At 35.9% G+C, this 27666-nt stretch overlaps 1 protein-coding gene across 5 annotated transcripts in view; it reads right to left on the bottom strand.

The window, feature by feature from the left end:
* Positions 1-27666, bottom strand: part of SOX6 (SRY-box transcription factor 6) — a 626712-nt gene that overhangs the window by 432580 nt on the left and 166466 nt on the right. Inside the window, exon 1 of one of the 5 annotated variants that reach the window (XM_040495732.1) lies at positions 3332-3355. The exons of the other annotated variants lie outside the window; for them this stretch is intronic. The gene's annotated coding sequence lies outside the window, so the exon portion shown is untranslated. Of the gene's footprint in view, positions 1-3331; positions 3356-27666 lie in introns of those variants that run through there. 5 annotated transcript variants of the gene reach the window in all.

Raw genomic sequence — 27666 nt, 5'->3', positions numbered from 1 at the left:
GATTAATCGGAGGCTCCTTTTAGAGTAATGGCTTAAACAAAGAACAAAAGGAAATTGTTATGAAACAGCCTTTTATCCCAGGCAAAGGTCGCATTATGAGGTTTTTAATTTTGTCAGCTTCTGTTATACTCTGCCTTGCTAGTGGAACATGAGAAGTGCTTTTACCCCCAATAAAGCCAGTTATTATAAAAACAGCCATTAAAGCTGCAAATTAAAATGTCTGGTTTTAAAACAGGTTACTTAGCTTTCAGAATCCTCTAATTAGCATGTTGTGCATTGTTGTGAGGAAAAGAAGAATAAAATGCTAATGACCTACCGCCAGGTGACCACACTGCTGTGCAAAATAATAAGGACCTTTCTAAGTAATACGATGAATTAACCAAGTACAGATTCCCCATCCAGCACCCCTTCTCCCAGTACAGATCAGTGATGCCCTGCCTCTGTCCAGGGGACTAAGATTCTCAGCCCTCTACTTATATACTCACTAAAAAACAGATTTCTTTCTGCCACAGAAGAAAGTGAAATAGCAATATATAGACAGAGTCTGAAAGTAGAAGATACAACAGTCATTTGATTTCAAAGCACAAAAATAGAATTAAAGCACCATGCCCCTAACAAAACTACCTTGTTGCCTCTTTCATGCAACCTGCCATCTTCCCCCCTTTAATATGTTGGACTTTCAGAGTAAACATGGAGTTAAGATTTGGAAGCTCAGTCTTCATTCACAACATTCATTCCATACTCTGTTTTTTGGTGTGTGTGTGTGTGTGTGTGTGTGTGTGTGTGTGTGTGTTTTACTCTGTTGTTTTTAAATGGCCTAAAGTAAATCCAGTTTTCCCTTTTTTTAACCTCATTTTTTCCATTTTACCAAATCCACTCACTACCACCTCTTCCCAGTCAAACTTTGCTCTTGACCAAGGATATATTGGCTTTTATGTTTCTTACCTCATGAATTTAACTTAATTATTTGTACCACTTGCATTTTCTGCCTTATCTCTTTTTGTGGACTGGAAGACTCCGTGTCCTTAAAGGCTAACATACGTTATTAGCTGAATATATAGACTGGATAGTGGTATCTCCAGAGCTCCTAAAATCAACCCACAAAGAAAACATATTTCACTCTAGGAGCACTTCCATGGTTCAGTTGGTTCAGCATCCAACTCCTGACTTTGGCTCAGGTCACGATCTCATGGTTTGTTGGATGGACCCTGCATTGGGCTCTGTGCTAACAGTGCAGAGCCTGCTTGGGATTGTCTCTCTCCCTCTCTCTCTGCCCCTCCCCAATTCTCTCTCTCTTTCTCTCTCTCCCTCCCTCTCCCTCTCAAAATAAATAAATAAACATTTAAAAAAAAAAAAACATTTCACTTTAAATCAAGTCTCACACAAGTATCATTGGGAGGCTGGCTCTAGGAATTTCTTGAAATCAATATGAATCATATATTGCCATTGAAACAGCAAGAAATCACTGGGAATCATCTGTGATATTTGCCCAGTTGTCTTTTTAAAAAGAGATTAACTGAAGACGTATCAGTTATCTATGGCCACAAAAATGCTACAGGTTTGCCTTAAAGCAATAAGCATTTATTTAGCTCATGTGTTTGCAGCATTTCTTCTGCTTTTAGCTGAGCTCACTGACATGTCTTGTGGTTGGCTGGCTTTTGGCTGATCTAGGATGGCCTTGCCTGGGACAACTAGAGTAATTCAACTGTGCTCCATATGTTTCATCCTCCAGCAGACTAGCCTAGGCTTGTTCTTCTCATCATGACAGAAAAAAGCAAGAATGTGAATAGAAATGCACAAGTGCTTTTACAAGCTTCTACTTGTATCACATTTGCTGACATTCCATTGGCCAAAGCAAGTTAAATGATGGATCCCAGAGTCAAGAGGTGAGATAGAATACCCAGTCTAAAATGGAAAGGCACTGTAAGGTTTCATGGCAAAGGTCATGGATACAAGGAAGGATGAAGAAAAATTGGGGCCTTTAAAGCAATCAATCTTAGCAATGAGGCCAAGGTCATTTGGAGGATTCCCAAAGTTCTTCAGCAGAAATTTCTATTTTTTATTTCATTCTAACTAATGTAGTCTAGATAACTACTCAAAATTAATATTATTTTTATTTTATTAAGTGACAAAAACTCTTAAAAAAACAATTAACAAACAACTCCAGACACCCCCCCCATCTCCATTGATTTCTATTTTAAAAATTGCAATCATAAAGCTAATTCTGAAGCGTAACCCATACAAGTTCACCATTTATTTTGGTTTACTGACCTATTGTGAATTAGTTATTCCTTGATAAAAGGTTTCAAAACTACAAACTCTGAGGTTCAGAAGGCTCCCTTCCACGTACAGAAGCAGCTAAGTTTGAGGAAATATCTAATGGATGCTGGACCCAGAATTTTCTTTAGCACTATATCTCAGAAAGTATCAACAGTTCCATACCACAGAATACCAGCAAACAGTATATCACAGTCTTTCACCACAGCATACATAGCTGACACAGCAGTGTTTAAATTAAAAAAAAAAAATTTAAGACCAGCCCTTATCACTCAAAACCTTATTACTCTTCTAATATCTCTGACAGTAAAAATGGAAAGCAAAGAAAATCTTTGGTCTCATAGGGCTACACGATAGCTGGTGTCCTAATTTTAAACTCCACAAATTCTCTGTTTTGGACCATACGAAATAGAAGATCAGTGAGGAAAGTATTCGTGGTGGTTGCATGAATTTCAAAGAGTTAATCTGACAGAGGCCCTACACATGGCTTTACGGAGATACCTAGAGCCAGTTACCAGTCTTTCCACTCAGATACACTTATCCAGCAGGGGTAGGAGTGATTACTGGGCAGAATTCCTAGACCCTGTGGCAAGGAAATACTATCCTATATAGCACCACTCAACAATTATCCCTGTGAGTAATTAAAATAACCAGTGAAGTGGGTCTCCAAAAGGAGCCTTCAGCCATTCCTTCACTTGAGCCAGCACAGACAATGAGGGCTGCCAAAGCTGGCACGAACACCCGAAGAACAAGAAAGAAAGGCCAGCAAAGCTCAATCTTACATCCAAAGATACTAAAAAGGAAACTAAATGACATAGAGAACACTATCTTAAGAATTATTCAATTAATGGAGAACAGAAAAAAAAAATCGCATAATAAAATGGTTTTTAAATCCCTCCTACTTTTCCACAGCCTTTTACAACTTATTTCAGTAATAATTTGTTTTAAATCGAAGCCCTAAATTATTGTTTGCCTTTTATAAACAAGAATGATACCTGGCAAGAATGCAATTTGCACTGGTTTTCTAATGTTTTGGTCAACCAAATCTTCTCACCTTGTCTTTATCAAGTATCAATCATTAGATCAGTGATCCGACGCTATGGAACAGAGCAAAGCTAATAGGTTCATATAAGAATCAAGACAAGCATTGTGCCCTCATTAACACGAGGTTCTAAACAAACAATAGGCCCATGTTCAGAGAGCTGTACTAATTCTTCTCAATAGAAGCAGCTTGGGTGTAACTCAAATTTTCCTCTAAACGTCTCTTTGCTTTGACAAAGCAGAGGCAAAAAGAAAGAGAAACAAAAGCACCTGGATATCAGGAAAGAAACGGCCTTCAGAGAACAAGGATGGAAAAAGAAAGCTTGAACTCCTTAAAAACAATCATCTTTGAGTATCTGGGACCTGCTGCATAGCAGGTGCTCAAAAATTATGTGCTGAATTAAACTGTGATACCTTTAGAACAGTAAGAACAGAAGAAAGTCAGCACCTCTTTTGTACGAAATTGCATCAGTAGTCATATCAAATATTCAGAAATGCCAAAATTAAAGGGCTCCTACCTAACATTTGTGTTGAACTATTTTTTATAGGATGAAATGAGATTAAACATGGGTCAAATTACATATAGGCCCACACCTACTCCCCAGATTTTTTGTAGAGATGAAAATCTGACTAAAATTAACTTCAGGAAGAGTTTGGGAGGAAAAATTGTGTCATTAATGGCTTAATGCAACCAATGGGAAAATTGTGGGGCCTGCAGGAGAAGCTCTATCTTTGTAACTTTTAAAGGCATTAGGGATATAAACAGACTAATTACAGTGTATTTAAATTTCAGATCATATATAGCTCCAACTTTGGTGCAGGAACCTTTTTCAATGTTCAGTTAATACCTTCTCTTCCCTAACCAATGTCATCAAACTACTCTCCTCTTAATCCCAATTGATCATACCACAGGTCTGCCAAAAAGTATTCAAAGATAAACACCAGAATAATTATACACTATGACAGAGACTTACAGAGGCAACTACCATGCTTTACCAACATTTTCTCTATCCCCAACTTCCCCCTCGCAGTTCCCTGCCCCCCACAAAAAATTCAAAAAACAAAACCAAAAAGTGCTATCTTAGGTTGATGTTTCAAAATCTTTTAAGGATAAAAATATTTTTCCTTCTAGTTAGAGTGTAAACATAATGCCTCTACAAGAGGTAATACTGTGAGTTCCTTTCACACTAAAATGTATATGACTCCCAAAACACTTTTAAGGCTAAAATATCCTTAATCCCAAAACAAAATAAAGATACTATAAAAAGTGAAAATCATAGACTAATCTCATTTATGAACAAAATCAAAAATTCTTTAAATATTAATTAATTCTACAGTGTAAATGAAAATCCATCAAGAATGAGTTTATCTCAGTAATGCTAGATGGTTCAGAAAAACCTGCCAATAATACCATATTAACAGATTAAAGAAGAAAAATTCTATAAACTTCTCAAGATTCAAGAGATGCAGAAAAAGAAAAAAACTACAGAGCACTTCATAGTTAGTGGTAAATGTTAAGATGTATTCTCATAAAAAGTAGAAATTATATCTTCCCTTAGTAAAAGCTTCAGGTTAATTGTAAATGGAGTATCATAAAACCAGGAGGAAGATATCTAAAATAAGACCCAAATGGCAAATCCAAAGAAAGTAAGATATACCAGGGCTTCCCCAAGTGTCTGTATGGGCCATGGTAAGCTCTTCATGATGGGAAGTGTTTATTATATAACAGTAAATGAAAAACAAAGAATACGCAATGACATCTATGCTCTGATATCATTTAAGTTAAATTGTTTTTAAAAAACTGGACAAGGACTGGGGTGCCTAGGTGGCTCAGTTGGTTAAGCAGCCGACTTCAGGTCAGGTCATGATCTCACAGTCTGTGAGTTCGAGCCCCGCATCAGGCTCTGTGCTGATAGCTCAGAGCCTGGAGCCTGCTTTGGATTCTGTCTCCTTCTCTCTCTGCCCCTTCTCCACTCACGTTCTGTCTCTCTCTCTCGCTCGCTCAAAAATAAATAACCAAAAGAAAAAAATTTTAAAAATTGGACAAGGACTGGAAATAAGCAGATAAAAATGAAAATAGATGACATATTGCAAAATTGTGTGTGAGATTTTATCTTTTTTCCTGTTGTTTTAATATGAATATAATTAAAAATTTAACAACAACAATAACAACAACAATAATAAAGGTCAATGCAACTGCTAAAGGATACTGTCCCATTAGTAGGTTTGGATAGGAGAAGTAAATAGATAGTGAGTGACTAAAAAGAAAAATCACTATGTAGAAGGATTATATGAAGAAGAAAGGAAGGGTTATTAAAAGCAGTTTCCTAAGAATTTTACATTGTATTGTATTGTATTGTATTGTATTGTATTGTATTGTATTGTATTTTAGAGACAGAGAGAGAGAGAACATATGGGGGAGAGGTAAAGGGAGAGAGAGGAAAAATCTTAAGCAGGCTTCGCATTCAATGCATAGCCCAATGCAGGGCTGGATCCCACAATGGTGAGATCATGACCTGAACCAAAATCAACAGTCAGATGCTCAACCGACTGAGCCACTCAGGCACCCCAAATTTTACATTTTAATCTTTATTTGTCTGGGTTGCAAAGGGGTAATCATACATAATGACAGATAATAAAACCTACAAATCCACTACCTCTGAGAAATTCCACCCACATGACTAAGTGTGCATGCCATTCCAAATGTGCTATTATCTGCATGGACCCTTAAAGGTTTAGGCTTCTGTAACTTCGACTTGATGTTAAAATGGTTCTTTTTTTTTTTTTTTTTTTTAATTTATTTATTTATTTTATTTATATGATGTTAAAATGGTTCTAGTGGGGGCCTTGGTCTCATGGACTAGTTGGCACTCCAACCTCCGAACATGATCATTTCCTGGTGAGAATATCAACACCCAGGGGACTTAGATCTATAGTTCTTAGATATGAAGAACATATCTACAATCTATAAGAATTAGGGAGAAAACAGTGTCATCTTAACACCTTGTCACTTAAGGTTTGCCAAGTTAAAAAGACCAAATTTGACTGAAAATATACATTCTTGAATGGCAGGGGAAAAAGCAAGAAAACCTAGAATATTATTTTAATGTTGGAGTTTTTAATTTTTTTTAATAATAAAATCTTGTTACAAAGGTCCACTATTTCTTAAGAGAGATGATCATATATCAACCTAGTCTTCACATACATATTTTACATATATATTTCTAACAATGTGAAAAGACAGATAAAATGTAGACCTCCTAAAAGGTAAATATAAATTAAAAACATTGCCGCTTTCAAATGTCAAGTAGAGTTTGCGTAACTAGATTTGGAGAATACATTTTCTTCAAAATTCCAATTCTTTTTCCAGGAGAACAACAAAATTTGTACTACAATATTCATTTATGTTTTGTGTTTTCCAAACTAGTGAGAGGATCTCTAATTTGAAGTAAACTAATTAAAGTTGATCTTAAGTAGAATTATATATTAATGAATAGGATTAACATATGAAAATGTCACAAGAAGAGGATATTTCTTCAGAGCATAGGTAAAGTACTCTCTCCAATTCCTGTCCAAGTTGTATATCTAACAAAAATATCAAACTTCAATAGATGAGTATATATTAAAAATATAAGCAAATTTCAACTTCTTTTATTTAGAAAGAAGGAAAACTATATTTCTTAACCCAGGAAAAAATCCATACATATGTTCTATTTTCTTCTGTTAAAATTTTCTCTATTTTTTTTTTACAGTTGATGCACAATGTTACATTACTTTCAGGTGTACAACATAGTGACTCAACAACTCTATACATTATGCTGTGCTCACCACAAGTGTAGCTACCATCTGTCAGCATATAACACTATTAATATCATTGACTATATTCCTTATTCTGTGCCTTTTATTCCTGTGACTTACTCATTCCATAAATGGAAGCTTGTATCTCCCACTCCTCTTCACTCATTTTACACATTCCCTCTGCCAACCATCAGTTTGTTCGCTGTATTATAGTTCTGATTCCGCTTTTTGTTTAATTCATTTGCTTTTTTAAGATTCCACATATGAGTAAAATCATATGGTATTTGCCTTTCTCACACTGACTTATTTCACTTAGCATGAAAACTTGTTCTATTTTCAAAATAACAAAGTCTGGAACTTACCTAGCTATACCATCTCATTTGCATTTTATTCTTTGACAATATTATTTCAATAGAAAGTATAATGACCTTCATCATATCACCCCACTCACCCTTTCATGGAAAGTAAAGTGGAATAAATAAATTGCACATATTGGATAAGTCAATGGACATCAACATATTTCTCCAAATTACATGTATCCATCCACCTCACCAGTTGTGCTGTCATTTGTGCAATTCTGGTCGTATTTGTTAGAATACTTTTAGTTGTAAGTGATAAAAACTAACTCAGGGGTGCCTGGGTGGCTCCTGGGTGGTTAAGCATCCAATTTCGGCTCAGGTCATGATCTCACAGTTTGTGGGTTCGAGCCCTGTGTTAGGCTCTGTGCTGACAGCTCAGAGCCTGGAGCCTGCTTCAGATTCTGTCTCCCTCTCTTTCTGCACTTCCTCTGCTCACGCTCTCTCTCTCTCTCTCTCTCTCTCTCTCAAGAATAAATAAACATTAAAAATTTTTTAATAAAATTAAATATATATATATATACATGTATATACATGTATATATACATACATATATATGTAAAATGTATATATATTTTTTTCCCTTGGCTAAACATAACTGAAAAGTCCTGGCTTCCGACACAGTTGGATTCTGTATTAGAATTATGTAATCAGGAATTGGTCCATCTCAGGCAGGTTCTCCCACTTGAGAGGCAAAGACGACTAACAGTAGGAAGACAATGCTTCTTTCCCATTAATTCCAGTGAAGATCCTAGGATTCAGTCTCATTACCTAACTTGGATAACATGTTTATCCAACAGTGTGGCCAGACATATGGAATTCCCATTGTCTATGACTTGGGAGGGAAAGGGCAGCTCTATCCCATCCACATTGACCAAAAGAAGCATTGTTCTCAAAAAAAGAAAAAAAAAATCAAGGTGATTTTGCCAGAAAAAAAATGATGGAAAGGGAATACAGTAAACAGTATCTATCTATAATTCATGAATTTCTTTTTTCAATAATTATTACAGTGATGTAACTTCAGAAAAAGAAAATAATAACAATTGCAAACTCTTCATTGTAATAGCAGCTGCACAGCAAAGATTTCTTTGAATCATTTCTAACAGTCCCAAAAGAGGAACCATGTATCTAGTCATTCTTAAGGCAAGTGAGAATAAAGGTCTTTTCCTTTGATAACTTTAGTTCCATTTCCTCTCTTCCAGGTCAGCTATCCCAATGTACTCTTTCTATTCTTCTTTCTATCCTTAGCCATTGTTAAGTTTAAAATCTTTAGAACACTGGGGTGCCTGGGTGGTTCAGTCAGTTAATCATCTGACTCTTGGTTTCTACTCAGGTCATGATCTCAGGGCTTCATGGTTTCCAGCCCCACATCGGGCTCTGTGCTGGCAGCGTGGAGCCTGCTTGGGATTCTCTCTCTCTTTCTCTCTCTCTCTCTCTCTCTCTCTCTCTCTCTCTCTCTCTCTTGCACTGCTCCTTCCCCACTTGTGCTGTCCCTGTCTCTCTCAAAATAAATAAACAAACTTTAAAAAATACATAAATTAAATCGTTAGAACATTTACAAAGACTTATAGAGGCCTATCTTCAGCAACTGTCTCTAGGAGTTTCTCCATGGGTCCCTAAGCACTACCAAAACTGTTTTGGAGCCCAGCTATAAACATGTTTCTGTATGAGGTCAAGCAAACCAATACCTTTCTTTTGAAAGAAGATCTCACATAACTTAATTCATTTATCTTAATTTTTATTTGAAAAGACTTCTACCTTTTAAATTCATATGCCACAAAAGAACAACATATTAAACTATTATTGGTCCTTTATATCTTGGGTTCGATATGACTACCAAATGCCTTCTTGAAAGCAAGATTTTAAATGACGGAATGGAAGGAGAACACAAATACAAAGAAAGCCTGGGGAGAATAGAAAGCCATTAATGGAAAGAGTGGCTGAGGCATCAAAGGCAAATGTCTGATGTCAATTTACTGATGTCAAATTCATTCACACAATCATTTTATTAATCTGTTTAGAGCACTGATTATGAGCAAACTCCTGTGTTAGAGAGTACCAAGAAGTATGGCATAGATCCCACTCCAAAATCACGGTTGGCAAAAGGGACAGAGGGGCATGAGCAATAATGGTGAGGGTAACATGTCAATTCCTTCCCCCCTTCCCAATCACAAACTCCAGATTTGTCCAAGGCCCCACAATAAATTCATATTTTTAGAAGATACATTCAACTCATCTGCAAATTCAAGAAACTACTCCTTCCTGAACTCCCAGGATAATATGAAAACAGTAAAGGCAATCAACATATATAAGAGAAACCAAATGTAAGAAGAGCAATGCAAATTTGGTAAATTATGAAAGGAATTGAGAGTGTGGAACTTTTCAGAATTTAATTAACTCAATAATTACATACTGAATGCTTATGGAAAAGTAGGCACTATATGGTCATATAAGTTATTTAAGATGGATTTAATTTAACATCCCTGTCCTTAAAAAAACAAAAACAAACAAACAAAAATGATCAGAAGCTAATAGAAAAAAATATTCACAGAAACTACTAAAAAGACAAATTATGACAAGCACAAAAAGGGAAATACAAAATACTATGGGAGTTCAAATGAAGTAAGACCAGAGAAGACTGCAAGGAGCTGAGACTTGAAAGATGAATAGAAATCCTACAAGTATAATGTTTGTCAGATATATTCCAAGTAGAAGGAATGGTATGAAATATATCAGAAAAATACAAATGCTTCTATACTAATCAGTTCAAAAGTATGTAGAGGATTTGAGATGAAGATATCGCATTCATACAACCCATTTTTTAAATCCTACATTTTAAATACAATGTGTTATTCAAAATTAGGAGGTTCTGAGAGTTATAAATAATGCATGCTAACATATTTTGACAGTTATCATATTCACAGTGTATAAAGAATGGAACTTTTCATACACTATCTGTATTGGACATTACATGCCCAAAGATACCCAAAATACATGCTCAATTTTTAAATTATTTATATTTTAGCAAATGGGCAATAAAATATGAAGTAAACCTCCCACACATAACGGGAAGTATGTTTTAATGTTTGAGAGGCTAGACATGTAAATTACCTGCTTAATTGGGGAGGAAAAATCTGTATCTCTTCACCATAAAAACAACTGGGCCTTTGTTACCTTGTGGCCAGCATATAAAATATATACCACTTGCACAAATATACCATTAACTACACAAGCAGATAAATGATTGATCATGAGAGATACCTGCAAACCTCAAGAATATCTGACGGTCTAAATGGCACGGCATTGGGCAAATAATAGTAAAGAGAAAAGAATGTCTCTTGACTTTATAAAAAGGGTAAAGGCTTGAAGAATACTAGTAGGATTTGGGGACAGTACCTTGATTTTAAATATTCAGCATAAAGTTTAGCACATGTGGCTCCCCAAGGGATTTTCCCCATTATGAAGCTATTTAAAGAACCCATGCTCACTCCACTAGCCTACCTATCCCTATATAATGAACATGATCACAAAGTTTCCCCCATAAGGCACCACAGTAGCACCACAGTAGGTTAAAGTATAACTGGAGACAGTCTGACTGTTAAGTACACTCTGATTCAGCTTGAAAAACCGACCTTCACATTTAGAATCAAGTGCAGACAAGTAATTCATAATCAAACTTGAAGAAAATTCATGTCCATACAGATGGCCAGCAGACATATTGAAAAGATGCTCAATATCACTCATCATCAGGAAATACAAATCAAAACTACAATGAGATAAACTTCACACCAGTCAGAATGGCTAAAAACAGAGGAAACAGATGTTGGCGAGGATGCAGAGAAAGGAGAACCCTCTTATGCTGTTGGTGGAAATAAAAACTGTTGAAGCCATGCTGGAAAACACTATGGAAGTTTAGATAAAAAATAAGATATAAGAAGTTTAGATAAAAGATAAGAGATAAAAATAGAACTACCCTACAATCCAGCAATTGCACTACTAGATATTTACCCAAGGCTACAAAAATATTAATTCCAAGGGATACATGCACCCCGATGTTTATAGCAGCATTATCGACAACAGCCAAATTATAGAAAGAACCCAAATGTCCATCAATTGATGAATGGATAAAGAAGATGGAATGTTACTCAGCCATCAAAAATAATGAAATCTTGCCATTTGCAATCACATGAATGGAGCTAGACAGTATTATGCTAAGCAAAGTAAATCAGAGAAAGACAAATGTCATATGATTTTCATTCATATGTGGAATTTAAGAAACAAAACAAGCAGGGGCGCCTGAGTGGTTCTGTCAGTTAAGTGCCAGACTTCAGCTCAGGTCATGATCTCACGGTCTGTGAGTTTGAGCCCCGGGTCGGACTCTGTGCTGACAGCTCAGAGCCTGGAGCCTGCTTCAGATTCTGTGTCTCCCTCTCTCTCTGCCCCTCCCCTGCTCCCACTCTGTCTCTCTCTCTCTCAAAATAAAAAAACGTTAAAAAATTAAAAACAAACAAACAAAACAAGCAAACATAATGGAGGAAAAAAGAGAGGAAAACCAAGAAATAAGACTCTCAACTAGAGAGAACAAACTAATAGTTACCAGACAGGAGGTGGGTGGGAGATGGGTTAAATAGCTGATGGGGATTAAGGAGGGCACTAGTTGTGATGAGCACTGGGTGTTGTATGTAAGTGTTGAATCACTAAATTCTACACCCGAAACTAATAGTACACTGTATGTTAACTAACTGAAATTTAAATAAAAACCTGAAAGAAAAAAAAGAAAGAAAATTCACGTCCAGATAGAGACTCTTCGGCCAAACTTCCTGTAGTGTGACATGCCAACTTTCCTTTCTGGGCAGCCTCATGCTTCTAGTATCTTTGCAAAGTAAATATGAAACTACAGATAGGTATAGAATTTTCTAAGATGTCATCTCATCTTTCTGGTACTATAAAAATAATTTATTCTGAATCCTAGGTAGTTTTCCAAGTATGACATTTTAGAAGATCCTACTGCCTTCCAAAATATCAAATTTGGGAAACCAAATGCTACCTGACAATTTCTGGAAAAAAAAAACTGGTGGCTAATTTGTACCAGCTAGAAAAGTAAAAATCTGCCCAAAAATTTTTGAATTAAGAAATCCTCGTTTCAACAGGTTACCAGCTAATCTCAGAATTTGAATTTCAAGTGTCCACAACATTAAATCATTCCCAAACACATCTTTCAAGAATTACACTCTTCTCCTCTTGTCAACATTCCCTACATTCTCACTCATCCATTCAATTATTCACTTAACAAATATTTATTGGATGTTAACTATCTTCCATTCATTGTAAGTGGCAAAAAACCGGAAGTTTTTTTTTTTTTCCACTTTGGGAGCTATGCAATTTGTGACAGAATATCGTAATAGTGTGCTATAAAGCCGATACCAAACACTCTAAATCTGAGCTAATGACTGGATGGGTAGGGAGGGAAACATGGAGACAAAGATGCTACAGAAACAACCCTTCTACCTCTTACTCTGAACCACAGAATGAGAAATCAGAACTACTTAGTAAATTTGAAGCCTCATATTTGTGCTCTTGTTACTAGACCAATCCATGGACTTTAAAGCAAGACTTGCTGGGAAAGTTGAAGTACTGGTCTACTCGAAGAGAGGAAGTGAGCTGCTTTTTATTAGAAGGAACTAAGCAATAACATGCAGAACTGAAAAATCCAAACGTGTTTTAAAAAAATCCATATATTAGCCCTTTGAGGCTAACCACAACTATCTAATTGATGAGAAAGCTAATGGCAAAACATTTACCTTGGGTTCCATCCAGACTGTAACTGCATTGCCTTCTAGTACATCCACACCCCTGGCCCATCCCATCGACTGATGGCATATTGTGTTTCCTATCTAAAAAGCCCAGACAAGGGCTAGAATGTGACTAATTCAGCAAAAATCCACAACTACTATGGGGGTAGTAAGAAGTAAAGAGGTCAGAAAGATCTTTGGCAGGCATTTACAATCCCCAGCCAGTTCAAGCTTCTGCCTAACAGATGATGCCACAGTTTTGAGGATTTAAAAGGATTCTCTTCTCCCAGAGGTCCAAAGTCTACACTAAAAATAGAAAGAGATGGAATACCATTAGGACCAGAATGCAGTAGAGGGAAGGAAGAAGAGGGAAAGATTTTACTACAAATTTCCAGCGACTGAATTTGGAAAACAAGGAATCTATTTTATAACAAAGTTCTAATTCTCATATCCGAATCTATTTCTTATTTTTGTCTTTTTTAAATCTATTTCTTATTTCTAAAAAGTTAAATGCCTCAATTACTTTTATGAAAGAAATGTAAATAGACCCACAAAGTTCAATCCCCTAAGCCTTATGCAGATATTAGTATAGAGAAATTATCAACAATTTGAATTGTTTACAATTTTTTCATGCAAAGTGATCCCCAATTTTAACTCTCTTAGTTTTTATAATTTTAAAGTGCTTTGTCCATTATAAATTATTTCTCTTAGTTTATTCTAGAACTAGTACTCTCTCACTGGGTAAAACATTTTGAAATGTTCTCTTAACAAACAGAAATTCCTGATGCCACAGCTTTAAAAAGTATGATGAAATTATGAAAAAAAAAAAGTATGCATTTTCTGGAATACTCATCCAGTTGGTGCTTGCACGTCATCCTATGCTCATGAGTGCTGAGAATCTTTCGTTTATATACTACAGTCACAGACATCTAAAAACGTATTTTGTCCTCCCCTTACACCACCATATCCTGGTAAAACTATTGAAATTGATGCCCACAAGGTAGTGATCATGCCAATGAGAACATAGAGACTTTATCTCAAACACTCCTGAAATAAAGTACTTCTCTACTTTCTTCAAATCAAAATCCATAAAATAATTAATTCTAAACAAGTGATATGATGGTCATCTTTAATTTATTTTCTTCTGCTTTCTAATGCTATAAGAAGCAAAAATAGCCTAGGATCCAAATGCATTGTAAGAGGAGATTGGCGAATTTAAGATTAAGAATTATTATCTTGAGAACATGCTACTCAGGCAATGGTGGTACCATAAGGTAACTGTCAACCTAAAACAAATACCATCCAATGTTTCTACTGTCAGGGCACAATATAACAATTAGCCTTAAGAAAAGTGCATCCGGAAAAAGAGAAATGAGAAGAAGTGACAAATGTTCAGCCTGAGGCAGACTTCAATCTGGCAGGCTTCCCCACATATTCCTAATAGCATTCAATGGACCAAATATCCTTGGCTCTCTCTTACCTATTACTTTGGGATTAAAAACAAACAAACAGTGGTAGACAAAAAGTATGTGCTGGGGGAGGGGGAAGGGACCTGGATGCCAGGCTTCAAACAGTTAAGCACAGGCACCGTCAACTAATATGGAAAGTTAAACAAATTTTTTACAAGCTGGCACTGGCTCACATAATGAGATGCATTGTCAGTCCTCACTAAGTGAAATATTTGTGTTGCCATGCAGCTAAACAAATGCCTTTTTTCACTTTCACTTAAGACAGCCTCCCACTCCTATTTCTCTAAACAGTAGAGGCAGGCCTATCAGGGTAACATGGGTAGACTGGGCAGCATTTTTCCTGCTACACCACAAAAGGAGTATTTAGAGTAACAGTCCAGATTCATGGGGGAATTATAGAAACTCCACACATTAAAACCAAAGTAACATTTCTGCTATTTTACTACCTTCACTTATCAATCAATGTAACTCGGCACAAAATGAAATAATACAGTGGCATTAAAATCACTAAACATTCAAGAATGTGGCAACATTTTTTTCACGTCATTTGCACATTACTATTCATAATGCTACAGCGATCTCCTATATAAAATATGATGAATTCACAAGTATGATTATCAAATTTATGGTGTGTGCTCACTACACCACACATTATGGTTTTGTAGTTTGTTTGCCCTGAAGTAACAAAGATTTGCATAGAGTTTAAATGAGTATGGTCTATACAAACTATAGTTAAAATATTATTACAGTTATATGCTTTTCTATATAAGCCAGTAAAAAAATCATATCTCCTTCTTCTTTAGGGCAGTATTTTATTACAATTAAATGAAAAGCTTAGCTCTGCTATTTCTCTGAAAACAAAATCAAGACCAAAAGAGATATAGTTCAAAAATAAGACCTGAAAACCATAGTAAGAAATTTAAAAAAATAAAAATTTTAAAAGCCTAATAAAAGCCTAAAGCCTAACTAACCCAAAGCCCAGCTAAATATCTTGTTTTATTTCTAAAATAAAGGGTATTATTTCTCTGAAAAGAAAAGGGAAAAAACCTTCCCAAGTACCTAACATTTATACAATAATGGCAAAAACGCTAAGTAGCTGGATTTTTCTTATCCTTAAACTGCTGTTTGAGGCAACCTGGTATTTTAAACATCATTTCCAGAGCCCCTCCCATACTTACTATCAACACCATGGTAATAGCTGATCTCCAGCTGTCTAATTCGACATAGCGCTCCCCATACCTTGTAAGTGGTTTTCCACAGAGTTCAAAATCAGAGAGTATTCCAAAGAGCTATTCTCTTTGAGTATAAGAAGCATTCTTATATAAGGGGGAAAACAGTGACAAATCTTTAAAGTTTTTCTGAGATTTCTCAAAGTGAATCAAACTCAAAAGTAATTCTTCAATTTTGTTTCCAAACATTACTTGGGAAATAACATTCTATTTTGAATAACTGAACAATTGTCACAAAGGTAATTATTCTCTTCTTACTCTGACCTTTTTAGGCTCTTGCTCCAGTGAAAAGTTAAACCATGCTTGAAATAGAACAAACAAGGCAAGACAAAAGAAGAAGGAAGAGGAGGAGGAGGACTCTTCAGGGTGGATATAAACTGAGGAAAAGTTTTAAAAAAATGACTAAAATTGATGTAGTACAATTATTAAGATTTTTAGAAGAAAGGCACATTTTTTTTCCTAATCTAATTCGGGATTGCATTTGCTTTCCATGAGTATTTGAAGAAAACTCTGCAAATCCTTCCAACTTGAGACAACAGCAGCAAACTGTATTTTCCAAAGAGAAGTCTAAAATAACTGAAAATGTGTATTCCTTTCCTTTCTCATAAAATTTCAGCATTGAAGTTGACATTTAAAGATGAATACTGCCTGTGGCAAAGGGGTGTGTTCAATACAACTCTCCAAACACACGCAAGTATATCTGGGCAGAACACTGCCCTAGTGAAACACAACAGGAGAAAAGAGGTAAATAAATAGGACTGTGATTCTAAAAGTTTTCTCACAAACCAGTTTTTTTTTTTCTTCAGTTTTAGGACTGCCTGTATTAAGAAAACTAAGTTGTGTGAAAAACTAATTTTTGTATTACATTTTTGAGCCTCCCTACAATATGAGAAAATATGTTTATTAAGAGGTAATTAGCCCTTTGGATCAATTACTGCTCAGAATACTGCATTGTTTGGCTTATCCCATACCTACATCAGGGTTATTTATCAAAGGTGTCCATAAGTGGGAAACACAAAACAGACCAAGGACAGTGTGTCTTTCAAGCTCAGAAGCACTTAGCAGATCCCTGGGCCTCCAATGTCTAACAGATTTAACCAAGACTTTTCACACAATCAGGTAAAGAGGGTCAGGCTAGTCAGCAGATGTCCTATTCAGATAACAAAGAGAATATTTTAGTGACAATGTGAGAAAAAAGAAAAAAAAAACAGCCAAATGGATACAAACCCACTGAACCATGTCTCTTTTTTTGCTCTGCAGAATTCAACCTCAACTCTAACAAGAACATTATCTATATTCTTAAGCAAATATGAACAAATATGAAGACAAATACACATATTTAGCTACAAGTACATGAAAATAAAACACTTAGAGGAAATCAGCATATCATTGTTAAGCAAGATAACATATCTGAACTCTTTCTAAAGATTTAAGACAAACACAATGACTATATGTTGATATTCTAGTCTCATAGAAGGGAAGAGAGGAGATGGAAGGATTTTTGCAGTATTGTTGGACCATTTATCTGATTTCACTTCTAACTTAACAGTATCTAGCAAGTCCAATTTCATTGCATAAGATACATAGGATGTGTAAACAAAGGATAGTTATTAATATTCTAGGCTGTTCTATTTCATATCCCTGAAGAGGTAAGAGTATTGTTATGTTAACAAAGCTATTAGTAAAGTTACTTCAGTTCCTATAGGTGATCCTTTGTAATGCCAATTTCCTCAACGAAATGTATTCAGAAAACCATAATGATAACGAAGAGAACACCAATAATACTAAAGAAATCAAACTGGAGAGTAGTCTTGACCTAGAATCAGAGAGGAAATGACTGTTCTTGTTCTCTTCAGAGGTCAAAAGAATAGTTTTCAGTTATCCTAAGCCACATTTCAACTGAAAAAAAAGAAGCTGTGAATGAAGAAACTTTACAAAGGCACTGTTAAGTACTGGAGTGGAAGCACTGTAGGAATTAGTCAGGGTCAGTTTAGATATTACTTTCCAACCATCTGCATCAAATATGCTTCATTAAAACAGAACCATATGGAAAATAAGCTAGCAATTAGCACAGTTTCTGCAAGTGCCTTTAGAACAGTAGATTTCAAACTTTTAGTAAAACTGACTAAACTACGTCCATGTTGCTGCTCTGGAGGACTTGGCAGCAGTCCCTAGACTTTCCTCGTCTCCACACCAGGTCATTTCAAGATATTGCTGGGTTATAGAAATAGGCACATATAAAAAACATCAAGCACTTTGTTACTTTCCTTGCGGTTGGTGTCAGCCATTAAAACAAACCCAAGTACACTGAAATAGTCAGTGTCTCAAATAACAACTAATACTACATGCTACAAAAAACACATCCACTTTTTTTTTTTATATATGAAATTTATTGTCAAATTGGTTTCCATACAACACCCAGTGCTCATCCCAAAAGGTGCCCTCCTCAATACCCATCACCCACCCTCTCCTCCCTCCCACCCCCCATCAACCCTCAGTTTGCTCTCAGTTCTCAACAGTCTCTTATGCTTTGGCTCTCTCCCACTCTAACCTCTTTTTTTTTTTTTCCTTCCCCTCCCCCATGGGTTCCTGTTCAGTTTCTCAGGATCCACATAAGAGTGAAACCATATGGTATCTGTCTTTCTCTGTATGGCTTATTTCACTTAGCATCACACTCTCCAGTTCCATCCACATTGCTACAAAAGGCCATATTTCATTTTTTCTCATTGCCACGTAGTATTCCATAGTGTATATAAGCCACAATTTCTTTATCCATTCATCAGTTGATGGACATTTAGGCTCTTTCCATAATTTGGCTATTGTTGAGAGTGCTGCTATGAACATTGGGGTACAAGTGCCCCTATGCATCAGTACTCCTGTGTCCCTTGGATAAATTCCTAGCAGTGCTATTGCTGGGTCATAGGGTAGGTCTATTTTTAATTTTCTGAGGAACCTCCACACTGCTTTCCAGAGCGGCTGCACCAATTTGCATTCCCACCAACAGTGCAAGAGGGTTCCCGTTTCTCCACATCCTCTCCAGCATCTCTAGTCTCCTGATTTGTTCATTTTGGCCACTCTGACTGGCGTGAGGTGATACCTGAGTGTGGTTTTGATTTGTATTTCGCTGATAGGGAGCGACGCTGAACATCTTTTCATGTGCCTGTTGGCCATCCGGATGTCTTCTTTAGAGAAGTGTCTATTCATGTTTTCTGCCCATTTCTTCACTGGGTTATTTGCTTTTCGGGTGAAACACATCCACTTTTAACTTACATAGGTCATATCAATGAGCTTTACATTTGATAGTCCATGTCTCTTAACAATGGACATAAGATGTTATAACTAGCTTTTATTAGTATGCGAACTATTTTAAACCTCAGGAACTCTAGTATAATGATCTCCACAAAGAATAGACATAAATGGTTTCATTATTGCTGCTATCAACAAATATCAAATTATAGATAGGACATCATGTCAGGTACTAGTGAAACAAAGAATAAGACAGTCCTGGTTCCTATCAAAGGGATCTAACCAAAGTCTGGGGTAGGGGCTCCAAAGTCCATGAACCACTGAGATCATGTGCAAAATCCTGGGCATATGTATATCTCCTAGAAAGACTTCTAATAGTTTTCAAAGGGTTCTCAAGAGTCCATGACTTGAACACAAGTTAAGAACTCCTGCGTCTCCACGGCATTCCTTCACATACTGGCCTGTACTCATTTCACACATAGCTTATCAGAAATGGTCAAACATATTCGGTCATGACTTAGGGTAAAAAAAAAAAAAAAGACATAGTTCGGTTGTCAGTGGCTTTATAGTCTAGCTAGAGAGATTAAATATATATGAAGTCATTAAAGGCCTGGATAAGAATAATGGGAATTTTTTAAAAAGAAGAGTGAATTGTCATTCCCTTCACCTCTATCCAGGAAAGCTGTGGACAGTTCTACAGTTTATTTACTGCACAAGGGTGCACAGCAGAAGGAGCAAATAGGCTACAAATGTAGCCAGCATTCTGCTCTCTAAGCCATGTGCCCTGGCATAACGCATCTAAAGGAAAAGGCACCTAGGAAGAAAGGTTTCGCCAACTCAGTAAGCCATGCTACATCTCCCCAGAAAAGGCTCTTTTTTCTCATTTATACTTTCATACATAGCTCATACCATCTTCTGCCGCTACCACTCTAGTCCAAGTCATCATCATCTCTCATCTAGACACTTTTGTATTCACCTCCTAACTAGTGTCCTTACTTCGACACCTGCTTTTCTAGTCTATTCTCACAGCAGTGTGATTCTTTTAAAACTGGAAATTACATCATGCTCTTCTCCTAAACTCTCCAGTGGTTTCCCATTTCATTTAGATAAAAGAGTCTAGAGGGCACCACTTGATCTGGCCACCAAAAGTCTAACAGCATCTTTAACTTCTCTTCTATTCACTCACTTGGATCTAATCACACCACTGGTAGCAACTTTTCTTTGAACATTCAAGTGTCTCCCACTTCAAGGCCTTTCTGTACCTTTTCCCCTCTGTCTAAAAGTTCTTCCCCCCAAAATTTGCATGACTTACTCTCTCATTTCATTGGGGTTCCTGATCAAATGTTTCCATATCAGAAAAGACTTCTTTGACAACCCTATATAAAGTAGTACCTCTATCACTCTCAATATTTAAAGAGCAAATGAATGAAAGCAAACAGATAGAATATAAGATCCTTGAGATCAGTTATTTTTGTCTGTTTTGTTTCACTTATGTATTCCACTACCTAGCATAGTATTTTATATATAATAAACACAGAATCAACATTTGATGAACAAACGAATAACTATGGTAGTGATACAAAAAGAAGTCAATGCATTTATAAAGTTTCAAGTCTGGGTGACTGAGTGCTGGTATCATTGTCAAAAATTCAAAAGTCTAAAACAGAAATTGATTTAGGGAAAGGGGATGGTAAACTTGATGAATCTGAAGTGACAAAAGATGTTCGGATAGACACATAGACTTAAATAGGCAGAACTGGCACCTTGGTGGCTCAGTCAGTTAGGTGTCTGATTCTTGATTTCTGCTCAGGTTATGATCCCAGGGTTGTGGGATTGACAGAGCTGCTTAAGATTCCCCCCGCCCCTCTCCTGCTGCCCCTCTCCCCTGCTTGTGTGCTCTTTCTCTAAAATAAAATAAAATAAAATAAAATAAAATAAATAAATAATAGGCAGAACTAAGGCTCAGGATAAAGCTGAAAAGTAGATATGAGGTCTATCCATGTAGAGGTCTTAGAACAGATGAGAATCTAAAAGAGTATAGAGTAAAAACAGTGGAAACAGATGAAATTTGGAGATGAATATATTTGTGGTTTGTGAGAGAGAAAAGTAGATTCATCCAAAAAGGCTAAAGAGAATACATTTATTTACTAAAAACCTGTAAAATATGTACTACATACTAAATACTTTGCTGAGTGCTTTTTTTGCCAAAAATATCAACTGTTAACGGAAAGTAGGAAGATTAAGAGCTGAGGAAAAGGCATTAAACATGAAATTAGTCAATCCCCAGTAATCTTGAAGGCAATAGACTCACAAGAGTTATCCAGAATCAAATGGAAGCCAGATTCTAGTAGGTTGAAGACCAAGGAGATACAGAAGGCAAATAAAGACTATTGTTTCAAAGGTTTGACTATAAAAGGAAGAAGGAAATAAGGATATTTCAAAGGTACGCGATGTTGAGGAAAACTACTTTAAGAAGAGACCTGAACTATTTGTGCACATAGATTATAATAATAACACTTTGCATTTGAATAGTGTTCTCTAGCTTATAAGGTGCTATCACATACCTTACTTACTGTGACTGATTCCCTATAAACCCGCAAGGCTTTTAGCAAGAAAATTGGTATTTATCAAGAAATTGAGAGTCCAAGAAGTCAAATTACTTGCTCAAGTTTCCAAAGCCAGAAAGTGGCAAAACAGGAATTAGAACCTGAATCTCTAACTCCATAAAAAAAAATAAAAAAATAAAAAAATACGTGTTGCCAGACAAAATGGGGATAATTAACAGAGCAAAGTTCTCGCTGAGGTGGGAGGGGATGGAAGTAAAAAGCACAAATGGATATGTCCCCTTATGAAGAGACAGAACAATTCTTCCTCTGTGACAAAAAGGAAAAGATAAACAGCTTAAAATGGTCAAAGAATATGAGACAGTGCAAGGTGAAGAAAAAGAAAGATGAAGGCCTAAAGTTTGCCCTAAACTAGAATAGATAAGAAGAGAGGAGGAAAAGAAGGCCCTGTTTCTAAAGCTGGGTGGCTATCCATGATAACTTTCACTAGAACCTTAGCCTGGAAATTTTCTTGCTTTGCTATCCCACAGTTTCAGGAGCAAGATACACAAAAAAATGTGATACACAAAGCTCTCTTTTAGAGAGAAATACCTATGGATAGACAGGTGTGAAGTTACATACCAGAACTACCAACTCAGAACCAAAAAGTCAACTGATACCGTGTGTCCCATAGTCATCTTGCACTGGGGACAAATTATCTGAGAGTACCTGAAAAGAAAAATGTTTGAGGAAGAGGAACTGGTGAGTGCAAGAATTAAAGGGAACCACAGAGAGAAATTATGTGGAGCACTTTGGCTGTGTTCTGCTTCCTAAAGATAAACTGGCTAAGTCAAAGCAATGTGTACCTGTGGGATAGCAAAGCAAAAAAATTTCCAGGCCCATGTTCTAGTGAAAGCTATTGTAGATAGCCACCCACCCAGCTTTAGAATCAGAGCCTTTCTTTTCCTCCTCTCTTCTCACCTATTCTAGTTTACAGCAAATTTTTTTTTTGAAACATTTAGTCTACTCTTTCTGAGCTCTATTTCCCCCTCAGTAATGTTTTCATCTCTTTTGGATTGCACTGGCCTAAGGTTTTGGTCCCTTATCAAAACCTCTAAGAAACAATCTGGTAACTCGAATTTGCATCTGAATATACAGGATGTGGTTAAGGACATGGACTTTGGAGTTAGATATACCTTGATTCTAACTCATTCTCTCATTCATTTATTCAGCAAGTATTTACTGAGCATCTATCAAGTGCTTGGCACTGTTCTAGTTGCTAAAGATACAGCTTCAACAAAATAAAGTTTCTGCCCTCATTGAAATTAATACTATCGTGAGTATCGTGGTAGGGATGGGAAGAGGGACTACAATAAATAAACAAGCCCTGCCATTTCTTACTAATCTGATCTTGGGCAAGTCACTTCATTTTTCTAAGCTTCAGTGTCCTCAACTCTAAAATGGAAACAATAAGAACTACCTAAGACTATTCTGAAAAATAGGTTAAATAATCAGCACATAAATGTTAGCTCTCTGAGCTCTGGCCTCATCAACAATCTTGCAGTTACTGGAACACAACATGCACCCTCCCACCACAGAACCTTTGTATACACTCTTTCTTTTGCCTAAAATATTTTACTCCCCTCCCCGACCCTAGCCCTTTTATTTTACCATTGTCTATTATCCTTTCACATCTCAGATCTTAGGGAAGACTTACCTAATTAGGTCAATTTTCATTATATTTGTTCAGAATGACATACAATTACTGTATATTTAGTTGTTCATTCACTCACTTGTTCATTTATTCATCCAAGACCCATCACCTTTTCCCAGATTACTGCAAAAACCTCTTTCCTAAGTAGTCTCCTTGATATAATCTACTAACTCAGCAGCCAGAGTTAAACTGGAAGTCAGATTGTGATACTTTTCAGCTGAGAGCCCTTCAATGGTTTCCCGCTTCCTCAAGGTAAAAGCCAAAGCCCTTGCAGTAGCTTAAATCCAGCAATCCTCTTCATTCACACCATAGAGCTACACTGGCCTCCTTACTACTATTCCTCAAACTCATCAAGTTCACTCCTATATATCTAGATACTAGTTCCCTCTTCCTAGAATGCTCTTCCCCCAATATCTGCATGATTTGCTCCTTCACTTCTTTCTGATCGCAGCTCAAATATCAACTTATCCATCAGGACTTAATGTATTTTATACAATAAAATAACCAACTCCCCACCTCAGCCCTCCCTACCTCCTTTCTCCTTTTTGATGTTTCTTCACAGCACTTATCACCTTCTGACATACTATATTTTACTTGCTTATTTGTTATTTTTGAGTATCTTCCCCCTACCACTAGAATATAAACTTAATGAGAGCAGGGATTTTGTTTTATTCACTGTTGTATTGCCATTGTCTCAAACAATACTTGGCACACTATATCTAAGATGATAATTTCCATTAAAAAATGAGCCAGACTTATTTCCAAAATAAACAATTTATACAGCTGGAAAAAATTTAAAATAAAAGTTCAAGTTATTTCATAATAACTAGGCAAAACCCCAATGTCCTTTGGGTATTTCAGTCCACACCAAAGAAGATACAGGGTTAAGAAATGCAAATATTCAAATTTAGAAACTAGATGAAGAAAAAATGAGGAAGAGAAAAATGGAACAGGAAATTATAAGAAAGAAAAAAGGATGCACACGTTTAACAACTAAAAAGCATATTAAAGTTGTCACTGATAGCTTAAATTTTTTAAATTTCTAGTGTCGCACTATGATTCAGATTTCATGTGAAGTATTCATCATAGATAACTTTCCCAGTTGCTTATAGTCTACTGAGTTATATAAGACATTACAATCATTTTTACATTTTATCTATTGAAAGTACTAACAGTTCCATCCAGTTAGACATTATCAAACATTTCCTACATTCTAATAACCATGAAGTTCTCTATAGAAAATAAGGTGTGGGATCAGAAAGAGAAGAAAAAATAAAACCGTATTATATTCAGAAACAAGGAAATAGAGCTGTTTAGGGGTTTTCCCCAAAAGTTCCCTTAGCAAACCAATAACAAAAAAATCTTAATAATTACACTTTCTCTGTGTTCAACTGGCATTCATTTCATACAAGTTTCATGTCACTTCTTTCACTTTCCATCTCTCCACCCCTCCCAAGTCACAAATATAGTTAACCTCAGTTGATTGATAGAGGTGAATAACTATATTCAATTAGCACTACTTCATTTATGACAAATATATGTACCTCACTCAGTGATTTAGGAACAATGATAAGACATCAGCACCTTTTAAAAAGCTCTTTAAGAGAGTTCAGAACTCATTATTAATTCAAAAGAATAAGTTGATGGACATTTAGGCTCTTTCCATAATTTGGCTATTGTTGAGAGTGCTGCTAATAAACATTGGGGTACAAGTGCCCCTATGTATCAGTACTCCTGTATCCCTTGGGTAAATTCCTAGCAGTGTTATTTCTGGGTCATAGGGTAGGTCTACTTTCAATTTTTTGAGGAACCTCCACACTGTTTTCCAGAGTGGCTACACCAATTTGCATTCCCACCAACAGTGCAAGAGGGTTCCCGTTTCTCCACATCCTCTCCAGCATCTATAGTCTCCTGATTTGTTCATTTTGGCCACTCTGACTGGAGTGAGGTGATATCTGAGTGTGGTTTTGATTTGTATTTCCCTGATGAGGAGAGAGTAGAAGAGAGCCAAAGCATAAGAGACTCTTAAAAACTGAGAACAAACTGAGGGTTGATGGGGGGTGGAAGGGAGGGGAGGGTGGGTGATGGGTATTGAGGAGGGCACCTTTTGGAATGAGCACTGGGTGTGGTATGGAAACCAATTTGACAATAAACTTCATATATTGAAAAAAAATGAAAGAGAATAAAAAAAAAAACAAAAAAACAAAAGCATATACCAAGTTAATTATAGTCAAAAGTAGATTTGTGAATTTTTCTCTCTTTAAGCCAAAGGATTCAAAAGCAATTTATAAAGGAAACTGAAAGAATGTACAAATTGGCTGTTTACATTTTGTTACTCTGGAAGTTTTAAATTTAAAACAAATAAATTTTAAAGGTCAGTTTTCAATATCTGAGTTATTTTAGATGCACTCAGTGATACAATTTGCCTTAATCAGAAATCCAATTTTACATTTGTCTTGTTAAATTCTTAGCTTTTTACCAAATTATTTTTCTAGGACGATGGTTCCCAAATCTATAGAATTTGTTTAAATGAAGATTCCCGGGCTTCAAGATATCCTATTCAACAGGTTGGGGTGGAGGCATCAAGAATCTGCATTTTTAACAAACACTCAAATCCAGTTAGTTATACAGTTAGTTAATCCAGTTAGGGGTGCTCAAATTATACTTAAAGAAATGCTGATCTATAAAGCCATGGTGGTAGCTATTTTCTACTGATTCTTAACCAATTAGTCTTCTCCCATGGATTCTGGAGCCCAGTATATTTCATTTTGCACCCAGGATTTAAATACTAAAACTGCTTATTCAGTATGTATTCTGTGAGAGTCTGCTCTACAGCCAGCAATCTTCTAATGCTACAATATAATAGTATAATAATATAAATCTTATAAGACTATCTAGTTTTTACTCTAAGATTCAAAAATGACATGTCAAGCCTTTAAAAAGAAAATTATTTCCTCACTGTGGAAAACTTGAGCCAGATTGAATTGCCAAATCTAGACTAATCAAAACTTTCAGACCATCAGCATTAGTTTCCCTTAAAATAACTAACAGAAGTGATATTTTTGCTCTTTTCCACCCTAATAATATTAACAGTAGGTAATAATAGTTCTTTTCATTAACAAAAAAGCATCCACTCTTTTTTTTTCCATTCTCTTTGCCCTATTGAAGAAAAAGAGCCCTTGAAGACATTTTTAAAAGGAGTAAACACTGATTATATGTACTGAAATATAAGTTATAACATGGAACAACAATATAATTATGATATATAATATGCAAGACATTGCGCAAGAAGGTTTTGGTACAGGGATGAACTCTGGAACTTATAGTCAATTAAAAAATTTTATTGGGTCAGCCGATTTGGAACATGACCTATAAAACTAATATCAACTTTCATTTATCAGCCAGTGGGTCATCCACTGGCTACCACTAGCTATATTTTGGGTCTTTGATATATCAGTCTTACAAATAATATCTATTTAGTTTAACTACTTTATACTTGCTTTGGTTTTGGTTTTGGTTTTGGTTTTGGTTTTTTAATTTTTGGTTTCCTTCTATGTGCTATTTACCTCATCTCCTAACCTTAGGAGACTTGAGGAAGGTCATTTTGCTTAACCAAGTTAGTAAATTCATGTTGCCTATTCCCTGTTTGGAGTGAGCACCAAATAATTGAGCACTAGAAGCAGGATGAGGAATGTTGAACTTGTGTAACTGTAATAGAATATTATATGAAAAAGGTAAAGTATAGTTTTTAAGCTACTAAATGTCCCTTTGCAGAATACCATTTAATATGCTTCAATGTTCAATAGCAAACTAAAAGTGATCTAGATTTAAAATTTAACTAAAATTCTAGATCCCAGTACATTTCAATTTATATCCATGCTTTAAATATTGAAATCATTTATTCAATATGTATCTTGAGAGCCTCCTATACAGCTGGCAATCCTCTAATATTATAATGTTTATAAGACTATCTGCTTCAGGATTCAAAAATGACATGTAGCTCCCAATCATGTACAGGTTGGTCCAAACTCCTGAATATTACACAAAGTCCTTCAAATTTTCATCCTATCTCTGTTTCCTGTCTTGGGGCCCACCACCTCCTCAAAAAAAGTATTAATGGTTTAATAATTTATTTGATGCTTTCCATTTTCCAGGGACTATTGCCAGGCAATGTGTATAGTAACATTATAAATAAATATTA

Source organism: Herpailurus yagouaroundi, unplaced genomic scaffold, assembly GCF_014898765.1.
Source record: "Herpailurus yagouaroundi ecotype Mexico unplaced genomic scaffold, PumYag 187, whole genome shotgun sequence".
NCBI classification, from domain to species: domain Eukaryota; kingdom Metazoa; phylum Chordata; class Mammalia; order Carnivora; family Felidae; genus Herpailurus; species Herpailurus yagouaroundi.
This window is presented reverse-complemented; position numbering and strand designations above follow the sequence as displayed.